Source organism: Leucoraja erinacea, chromosome 8 (assembly GCF_028641065.1).
Source record: "Leucoraja erinacea ecotype New England chromosome 8, Leri_hhj_1, whole genome shotgun sequence".
NCBI classification, from domain to species: domain Eukaryota; kingdom Metazoa; phylum Chordata; class Chondrichthyes; order Rajiformes; family Rajidae; genus Leucoraja; species Leucoraja erinaceus.
Window position 1 is genome coordinate 58,364,488 of NC_073384.1, and position 10,428 is coordinate 58,374,915.

Below are 10,428 nucleotides of genomic sequence, written 5' to 3' on the forward strand. Positions count from 1 at the left end.
AAATTGAATTGGATGGGTTTGATTAAATTAAAATCCAAATAGCTCTCGCTAATGGTAGTAATTTCAAGATCTAATAATGCTTCAATTAAATGTACTCATTTCTATTGAATTAGAAAAGCTTCTATATGTTTATTGGACAAGTTAATATTTGATTAGTTTTATATTTTCCAGTCTTCTAGTTGACCTAGTTTTGCTGAGCAGAATGGGAGTGTGCAACAACACTGCAGAGCCATCATGTTTTACATGCTGCCTGTACTGCTTGATGGATACACAAATTGGGGCTTACAGTAGACACAATTCATTACAATCAAAGCAAATTAAGCATCTAAGTTTCAAATCAAAACATTGCTGGAGTGCAGTTATTGAAAAGGATAGGAATAGTGAACAAGCAAAAAAATTACTATTAACCCAAAAAATCAACAAGATATATGCCTACAAGTTTATCCACAGTGGCTTCAGTGATTTTGCACAGGACAGCACTAGTGCATGATGCCTTGTATCAACAAACGAATCAACTGAATACAACTGATTCCACAAGCATATTGAATGTAAACAATTGCTGTGCAAAGAGTCAACGACATCAAAATACCTGTTCCAATTTATTGTTGTCAGAGAACAATTTATTGGCAAAAGGTGTTAAAAAAAAATATTCTCCACTTTATATACTTTGATCTAGTACATAGTATACAAAGGTTTAGAACAATATGGGTTAAATGCTTGCAAATGGGACTAGCTTATATGCACCATCTTGGTCGCAATGGACAAGTTGGACCGAAGGGTCAGTTTCTGTGTTATATGACTCCATGACTCTAAGTCAGGATGTTACTTTGAAGATATACAATATGTTGTTATGGTTGCACATGGAGCATTGTGTTTAGTTTTGGTCACCCTGCTCTAGGAAAGATACCATTAAGCTGGAGAGAGTGCTGAAAAGATTTACAAGGATTTTGCTGGGACTTGAGACAGGTTGGATAGGCTGGGGCTTTATACTTGGAGCCTAGAAGGCCGAGTGTTTTAGTTTAGAGATACAGCGCAGAAACAGGCCTTCGGCCCACCGGGACCGCACCAGCCAGAGATTCCCACATTCTATCACTATCCTACACACACTAGGGACAATTTACATTTATACCAAGTCAATTAACCTACAAACCTGTACGTCTTTGGAATGTGGGAGGAAACCAATGATCTCGGAAAAAACCCACGCAGGTCACGGGGAGAACGTACAAACTTCGTACAGACAGCTCCCATAGTCAGGATCGAACCCAGGTCTCTGACGCTGTAAGGTAGTAACTCTACCGCTACGCCACTATGCTGCTTGTGTTCATTTTTATTTTGTTCTGGAGAGGTTGTTGTTTAGTTTTTGAATGGTTTAAGTTTAGTTTAATGTCACATGTACTGAGGTACAGTGAAAAGCCTTAGAGGTGCATAAAATGAGGCTCACAGATAGCATGAATGCACGCAGCTTATGTGGCATCTTGGTCAGCATGGGTGAGTTGGGCCCAGGGGCCTGCTTCTGTGCTGTATGGCTTCATAATTCTAAATGCATCGAGGAGCGCTTTTTGTGCAGGTACATAGTCCCACTGGGAATGTTGCAATGCTGGAATTAACCCTTAGAGAATAAAACCAGAGAAGTGCTTGAAGTGTAAGTGGGCGAAAACTTTGGAGACAGTGATTAGACGTCAAAGTTTTTAAAGTGGTTCGGGAAAGAAATAAGGATAATTAAGAAATGAAGCATCTGATTTGGATGGGGAGGAAAGTGGGTCCAATTTCAAATGGAATGCAAATGCAAATGGAATTGCATGCTGGCAAGTGTGAAGTGCTGTATTTTGTAGGGTATAATAAGGGTAGAAGATACACCATGAATAGTACGGCCCAAGGGAATGTCGAGGAATTAAACAATCCACATCCAAAGATCCCTGAAGGTGGCAGCACAGGTAGAGCAATTGGTGAAGGAGGCACTTGTGCTTGCCTTCATTAGTCAAGGCTTAGAGTATGGCTGTATAAAACATTGGACAGACTACGGTAGAAATATTTCTGGTTGCCACATGACAGGAAGGACATGATTACACTAGAGGGTGCAGAGGAGATTTACCAGGATGTTGCCTGGGAAGGAATGTTTCAGCTACAAGGAGTGGCTATATAGGCTGCTTTTCAGCTACAAGGAGAGGCTATATAGGCTGCTTTTGTTTCCTCGGAGCAGAGAGAGAGATGGAATTGATAGAGATGTATAATAAGATCAAAATATTAATTATAGATAGTGTAGAAAGCAAGAAGGCTTTTTCCATTTCCAGAGGTGACTAAGATCTTAAGGTTTAAGATGAGGAGTAAGAGGTTTAGAAGGGATCTGAAGCGTGTATTCCTCGTTCAGAGGGTGATTGCAATCTGAAACACACTGCCTGAGAAGGCAGAGGAGGCAAGTGTTCTCAGAGAATCATTTGGAAAAGTAGTTGAATCATTGAGATACAGTAGGCTATGGACCAAACACTGATCAGTGGCAGATACAAAGAACTGCAGACAACTGCAGACAAAAAAAAGGAGTGCAAGAGAAACTCAGCAGGTCAGGCAGCATCTATGTCAGACATGGATAGATCATGTTTCGGGTCGGGATCCTTCTTCTGTTTGAGGAAGGATCCTGTCCAGAAACGTCACCTGTTCATGTCATCCAGAGATGCTGTCTGACCCGCTGAGTTACTCCAGCACTTTTAAACTGATAAATGGTATAGATAGGGACTCGATGGCCAGCGGAGATATGTTGGCTGGAGACCTGTTTCTGCGCTGTATTAACTGTAAGAGATTAACTTCTTTTTTTGCATCAACCATTGCATCAAGCATCAACCATTGTCATTCAATGGCAGGTTTGAAAAAAATATTTGTCCACAAAACCATCAGCCCAATAAGTAAGCTGACTTTACAGTTGGATCAAACATTCTTTACACACTGCAATGTGTGCTGATTGAAAATTACTCTTTACATTCTTAATCATCAAGAAACAAACTGGTAGAGGACACATAGGGCCCAGAAACAGATTTGCTCGTATCAAAGTTACAAATCGCATCCTGTGTGATAAAGATAAATGCTGTTCATATTTCCTGAGCTGTCAACAGTTAACAACGCCACCCAAAACCACATTTGACATCATGCAGATTGTAGCATTGTACTCGTTGGGTTATTTCTTTTGTGTAGCTCTTGTCAAATATCAAAATGATGTTGTCAAATACAACATCATCCAACACCAACTCTCTGCTCATAGAGAACTCGTCACCCCCTCTGTCCTCACAAACTATTGCACAATCTCCATCACTTTCCACCTGAAATCTATAACTATATTTTGCAACTCTCCAAATTCATGCCCATTTTATGTACAACATTTGAATTCCTCCAATTCCTTAAGTTGGAAAGAGGGCAGAGTAGATTTACAAGGATGTTAGCGTGTCTCGAGGGCCTGAGCTATAGGGAGAGGTTGAGCAGGCTGGGCCCGCCTGGAGCGCAGGAGGATGAGGGGTGATCTTATAGAGGTGTATAAAATAATGAGTGGAATAGATCGGGTAGTCGTACAGAGTCTCTTGCCCAGAGTAGGAGAATCGGGAACCTGAGGACATAGGTTTAAGGTGAAGGGGGAAAGATTTTATAGGAATCTGAGGGGGTAACTTTTTCACACAAATGGAACGAACAATAAAAAGATATTAAAAGCAGTTCTTTACCAGAATTGAAGTCTTAGTTGTAGAAAGCCAGTAACTAAAATGTCATTAAAAACTATTAGAATTATGTATCGAAGACAGACAAAAAAGCTGGAGTAACTCAGAGAGAGGAGGAATGCGTGACGATTCGGGTCAAGACCTTTCTTCAGACTGGTTAGGGATAAGGGAAACAAGAGATATAGACGGTGATGTGGAGAGATAAAGAACAATGGATGAAAGATGTGCAAAATGTAACAATGATAAAGTAAACAGGCCATTGTTAGCTGGTTGCTGGGTGAAAACAAGAAGCTGGTGCGACTTGGGTGGGGGAGGGGATGGAGAGAGAGGGAATGCCGGGGATATCTGAAGTGAGAGAAATCAATGTTCATACCACTGGGCTGTAAGCTGCCCAAGCGAAATATGAGATGCTGTTCCTCCAATTTGCGTTTAGCCTCACTCTGACAATGGAGGAGACCTAGGACAGGAAGGTCTGTGTAGGAATGGGAAGGAGAATTAAAGTGTCCAGCAACCGGGAGATCAGGTTGGTTCACGCGGGCGGAGCGAAGGTGTTCCGTGAAACGATCGCCCAGTCTGCGTTTGGTGTCGCCGATGTATAAGACTCCACATCTTGAACAACGGATACAGTAGATGAGGTTGGAGGAGGTGCAAGTGAACCTCTGCCTAACCTGAAAGGACTGTCGGGGTCCCTGGACCGAGTCGAGGGAGGAGGTACAGCGACAGGTGTTGCATCTTCTGTGTTTGCAGGGGAAGGTACCTGGGGAGGGGGTAGTTTTAGTGGGAGGAGTTGAGTTAACCAGGGAGTTGCGGAGGGGATGGTCTCTGCGGAAGGCGAAAGGGGTGGAGATGGGAAAATGTGGCTTGTGGTGGGATCCATTGGAGGTGGCAGAAATTTCAGAGGATTATGTGTTGTATGCGACGGCTGATGGAGTGGAAGGTAAGGACTAGGGGTCTCAGTCTCTGTTGTGACCAAGGGGAGGGGGGGCGCAAGGGCAGAGCTGCGGGGTACTGAGGAGTCACGAGTGAGGGCCTCATCTATGATGGTAGAGGGAAACCCCTATTCGCTTAAGAATGAGGACATCTCGGATATTCTAGTATGGAACACCTCATCTTGGGCGCAGATCCAGTGTGGACAGAGGAATTGGGAGTAGCGGGATAGAGTCTTTGCACGAAGCAGGGTGGGAAGAAGTGTAGTCGAGATAGTTGTGGAAGTCAGTGGGTTTGTAATAGACATCAGTCAATAGTCTATTTCTTGTGATGGAGACTGTGAGATCAAGAAAGAGGAGGGAGGTGTCGAAGATAGTCTAAGTAAATATGAATGCAGGATGAAAATTGATAGTGAAGTTGATGAAGTCCATGAGTTCTGCATGGGTGCAGGAGGTAGCACCGATGCAGTCATCAATGTAACGGAGATAGAGTTCGGGATAGGGTCAGTGTACGCCTGGAACAGGGATTGTTCAACGTACCCTACAAAGAGGCAGGCATAGCTGGGATAATAAAAATATCCATTGACTTGGCCTCCACAACCGTCTGTGTAAATCCTGTCCAAATGGATCCAGAATAGAACCAAAATATAGCAAAGGATTCATGCATTACAAGACCATTTTGGTCAAGTTTGTATTTCAGTATAAAAGGCCACAAGCTGCTGGTTGGTGCCAGGATGTCTAGGTCCCAGATCAATGTTGCAGATAAGAAATGTATAGGTACCTCTTCAATTGTTAGTATGAATGAGATTCTTGCAGAAGACCTCCAAAGTATTGTAAATGCATGCGTTTGATTGGAATGCTGCAAAATAATTGTAAATAATGTTGCAAGACAGTTACCTTGCTGTTTGTTAATTGGCCAAAGTGTTAAGCCCTGGCAGGATTGTTTTGAGTTCCAGGGTAAATGTTGCATTATTCAGTTAGTTAGCTTCCTTCCAGAAGCTTCTGCAAGAAATATTGTTGTAGATGCTCTGCAATTTGTTTGGAGGAACTGTCAATAATGTATTGATGTAACTAATATGTTTGATTGGACTGTAAAGAGACCACCCCTATGTAGTTCGGCCCCTTAAGGTTTGGGGAGCAATAAAAGAGAGCCCCATTTTAGATCGGTGTCGATCTTCTGGAAGGGCGCTTAGGACTACGTGACCTTTTGGGTAGTGTCTGCTTGTACGAGGCTGAAGGGCTTGGCCAGGCAGAGATAGGGATCGAATCTGCGGTGGTTTAGGTATCGTATAGGGGAATTTGCTGTTCATTCTAAAAATAAAGTTTAGTTGGTCCAGTGCTTGAGTCAGTGTTTTTTACTGAACTAGAATAGGGGGGTAAGCTTTAGAAGAGCGTATTTACATCTGTGGCAATAAATTCCACAGATTCACCAACCTCTGACTAAAGAAATTCCTTCTCAACTTCTTTCTAACGGTACATTCTTTTATTCTAAAGCTATAGCTTGTGGTCAGACTCTCCCACGAGTGGAAACATCCTCTCCACATAAATTCTATTCAGGCCTTTGACTATTCGGTAAGTTTCAATGAGGTCCTCCCTCATCCTTCTGAACTCCAGCGAGTACAGGCCTAGCTAAGTTAACCCAATCATTCCTGGGATTATTCTCGTAAACGTCCTCCAGATGCTCTCCAACGCCAACACATCCTTTTTCAGATATGGGGCCCAAAATTGCTCACAATACTCCAAATGCTGTCTGACCAGTGCTTATAAAGCCTCAGCATGACATCACTATTTTTGTATTCTAGCCCTCTTGAAAGAAATGTATTGCACTCACCTTCCTTACTATCTATTCAACTTGCAAATTAACTTTTTGGGAATCCTGCACCTACTCCCATTGCACCTCCGATTTCTGGATTCTCTCCCCATTTAGAAAATAGTCTACACCTTTATTCCTACTACCAAAATGTATGACTCCACACTTAGCTACACTATATTACATCTGCCACTTCTCTGCTCACTCTCCCAACCTGTCTAAGTCCTTCTGCAGAGTCCGTGCTTTCTCTACACTATCTGCCCCTCCACCTATCTTCATATCATCACAAACTTAGCCACAAAGCCATTTACTCAAAAAATGGAGAGAAATTTAGCTTAAAAATGGAGAGGCATTACAATCTTTCTAAATGATTGTGTTTAAGAACATGAGGTAAGAATGCAACTTTAAACAAGATCAAAGCTGAATGAATCTCATTCCGGATGTGTGCAATAAATGCAATGTTCAGAGGCAGGCAGGATAGAGGGGCTGGAAATAAAGACTGATGACCAGAGCCAATACCCCACTCACTTTAGATATATGTCCCCTGGTTCTTGCTAAAAGATTCTATCCTGGTAAAAGACTGTGCATTCATCCTATCTATTCCATCGTGATTTTATACAGCTCTATAAGATCACCCCTGAGCTTCCTGCACTCCGATGAATAAAGTCCTAGCTCAACTTCAGGAATCAGAACAGTTGAAATTTAAAGGGGCATGTTATGAAAAATCTGCTCCATTCTTCCTCTGCTCTTTTAAAGGAACATTAGACCCATTAACCCACGTTTAAAAATATTAAAATAGAAAGGGTCACTCTAGACTGCTCGTCAGTACTGGAAATGAACTGTGTGTACATCTGCCTGTGGAAGAGAAACCTAACTCAGTTATTACCTAATTCCAATTAGTGGTTGTAATGCACAAAATACTCCTGTTTTTAAATTAAGAAAATGGGACCAGAATTCAGCATAAAAATACACTGGAAAACAATTTAATTGAACATTATAATTTGGCAAGGTTATTGTTTAATTAGTTTCTATGGTGACTCTGTTCCTTAATCCTGCTAATCCCAAATCTATGTAGAGTAATGTGTTTGTGGTCAGATATATAGTGACAGATGTTAACATCGATGGTAAGCATTGCACATCTGCCATAAGAATACAATTTGATATCGATCCTTTGATAAAATATCCTGGAGACGGAGCGCTTAACTTTTGTAAAAACAACTTAAAGCTGTAGAGAGAAGATGGAGCTTGAAAAGCATTCAGGACAGAACCAGAACTGGGGGATGGAAAACCAATGTGCACAGATAAGAGGAGCAATGAGACATCATGGAATCAGTAGATTAGGAAATCCCCTAAAACTGTAAACTGTTATATGATGTCTCCAAAGTCTGAATCCAGAAAATACTGTCATTCTGAAATAAATAAAACATTACTCAGTTTGCAAGAAGATTAGATAACGTGCCAACCCCATATATATGTCATCATGGTTTAATCAATGGTTTTTATCATTTAAAAATAAATTGGATAGTTATATGGACGAGAAAGGAATGGAGGGTTATGGTCTGAGCGCAGGTATATGGGACTAGGGGAGAATATGTGTTCGGCACGGACTAGAAGGGTCGAGATGGCCTGTTTCCGTACTGTAATTGTTATATGGTTATATGGTTATATCATGCTGAATCTTTCCCTGCAACATCATTTTTTTTGTTTAGAATCAGTAAAAAAGTGAAGATTAACTTGCAGGGTGACGTAGTCACCTTTATCATGATAGTACTGTTGACTGTGTGGAGTCGGCTAGATTGTCCATCATTTGTACTCAAGACCAGCGACGAACAATCTAGCCGACTGCCTATGAAACGGAGTCCCCCAAGGCTTGGTACTGGCTCCCATGCTCTTCAATCTCTATATCAGCGATCTGCCACGCACGGCCTCGCGCTAGTATGTATACGCAGATGACCTGGCCCTGTTGGATTCGGACAGGAGTTGGCCAAACGTGGAGGATGTGCTCACGGCGGATATGGAACTTGTCGCAGGCTACCTTAAGACGAGGAGACTAAAACTGAGTGTGACAAAAACCACCACAACAGCCTTTCACCTGAACAACAAGGAAGCTCAACGCCAGCTAACCGTCACCCTCAATGGGTCACCCCCTACGCTATAACACATTTCCTACATACCTCAGGGTGGAACTAGATCGGCAGCTGACCTACAAGCAACAGCTTGAAGCTCTCTGTGCTAAAGTTTCGGCGCGGAACAACCTCCTGCGTTGCTTGGCTGGATCTTCATGGGGCGACAGGACATCTACTCTATGAACCAGTGCTCTTGCACTCGTGTACAGCGCAGCTGAGTACACCGCCCCAGCATGATGCAGCTGCACTCATACTAGCAAGCTAGACGCCATCCTCAACGACACCATGCGGATCATCACCGGCTGCCTACGTCCTACTCCAGCGGATTTTCTGCCGGTGCTCGCAGGTATTACACCTGACAAGCTTCACAGAGAGTACTTCACCCACAGGCTGGTGTGCAAGGCCCCATCGGAGGCCAAACATCCTTTGCCCCACCTCACCCAGGACTCACAGCAACTGGGACCTCAACGCCTGTCATTTCATCGCCCCTTCTCCCGTCACACAGCAACCCTCTGTGGCTCCGGTTTCAACACACTAGGAGCATGGAGAACCAGCTGGGAAGAAACTTCATGACCTCCGCAATTCACTGTTGCACCGAACACCACAGCCCCACCCGGCTCGGATCCGCCCCGCAAAGAGTGGGTCGCCCTGAACCGGCTCCGTACAGGGGTCAGCCAGTTCAACGCCAACATGCATTGCTGGGGGCTGCGTTCATCAGCAGCCTGCATGTGTGGAGCGACCAGCAAACAGCACAGCAGCACGTCATTTTCAACTCCGCTGTCCTCCGCCCCCCTGGTGGAGGGGTAGACCTCCCGGCCCTCGACAACAGCACATTGAACTGGCTACAGGGCCTGGATCGCGTTACATAACCTCTGCTGCTGCAGAGGTAGCAAGAAGAAGACTGTGTGGAGTGAAGCATTGAGGCAATGAGCAAGGACTGGCTGCCTGTGAGGGCGGGAATGGGCAAAGCAGACAATCGGGGAGGGTCAGGAGTTTACCACACACACAAGGGGAATGCATGCACTGATTTTCAGAGAAAACTGATCAAATTGAGTGTGACATCATGCACTTCAGTAAGAGGATTGAAAAGATGGATTATCGCCTGCAGAGAGGGAGACTGCAAATGAGGGCAGGTCAGGATGAGCTGGGTTGTCTAGTGCATGAAAAACGAGATGGACAACAGGCATGTCTAAGAGTAGAAACACGGAACTGCAGATACCGGTTTACACAAAAGGACACAAAGTGCTGGAGTAACCCAGCGGGTCAGGCAGCATCTCTGGAAAACATGATTAGGTGACTTTTCGGGTCAGGACCCTCCTACAACATGCCTAACAAGCAGTAGAGAAGGGAAAAGACATGTTGGCCTTTTATTGTAAAGTGGTCAGAGTTTAAGAAGGCGGAAGTTTTGTTACCATTATGGTGAGACCTGGTCTTCGATCCTTTGCCTAAAAAACAAATATAGTAACATTGGAGGCAGCCCCCATGGAGATTCAGCAGGTTGAATGGGATGTGATAGTTTCCATATCAAGAGAGGCTAGATAGCTTGGTATTCCTTGAAACATAGAAACATACAAACATAGAAAATAGGTGCAGGAGTAGGCCGTTCGGCCCTTCGAGCCTGCATCGCCATTCCATATGATCATGGCTGATCATCCAACTCAGTATCCCAACCCTGCCTTCTCTCCATACCCCCTGATCCCTTTAGCCACAAGGGCCACATCTAACTCCCTCTTAAATATAGCCAACGAACTGGCCTCAACTACCTTCTGTGGCAGAGAATTCCACAGATTCACCACTCTCTGTGTGAAAAATGATTTTCTCATCTCGGTCCTAAAAGACTTCCCTCTTATCCTTAAACTGTGACCCCAAGT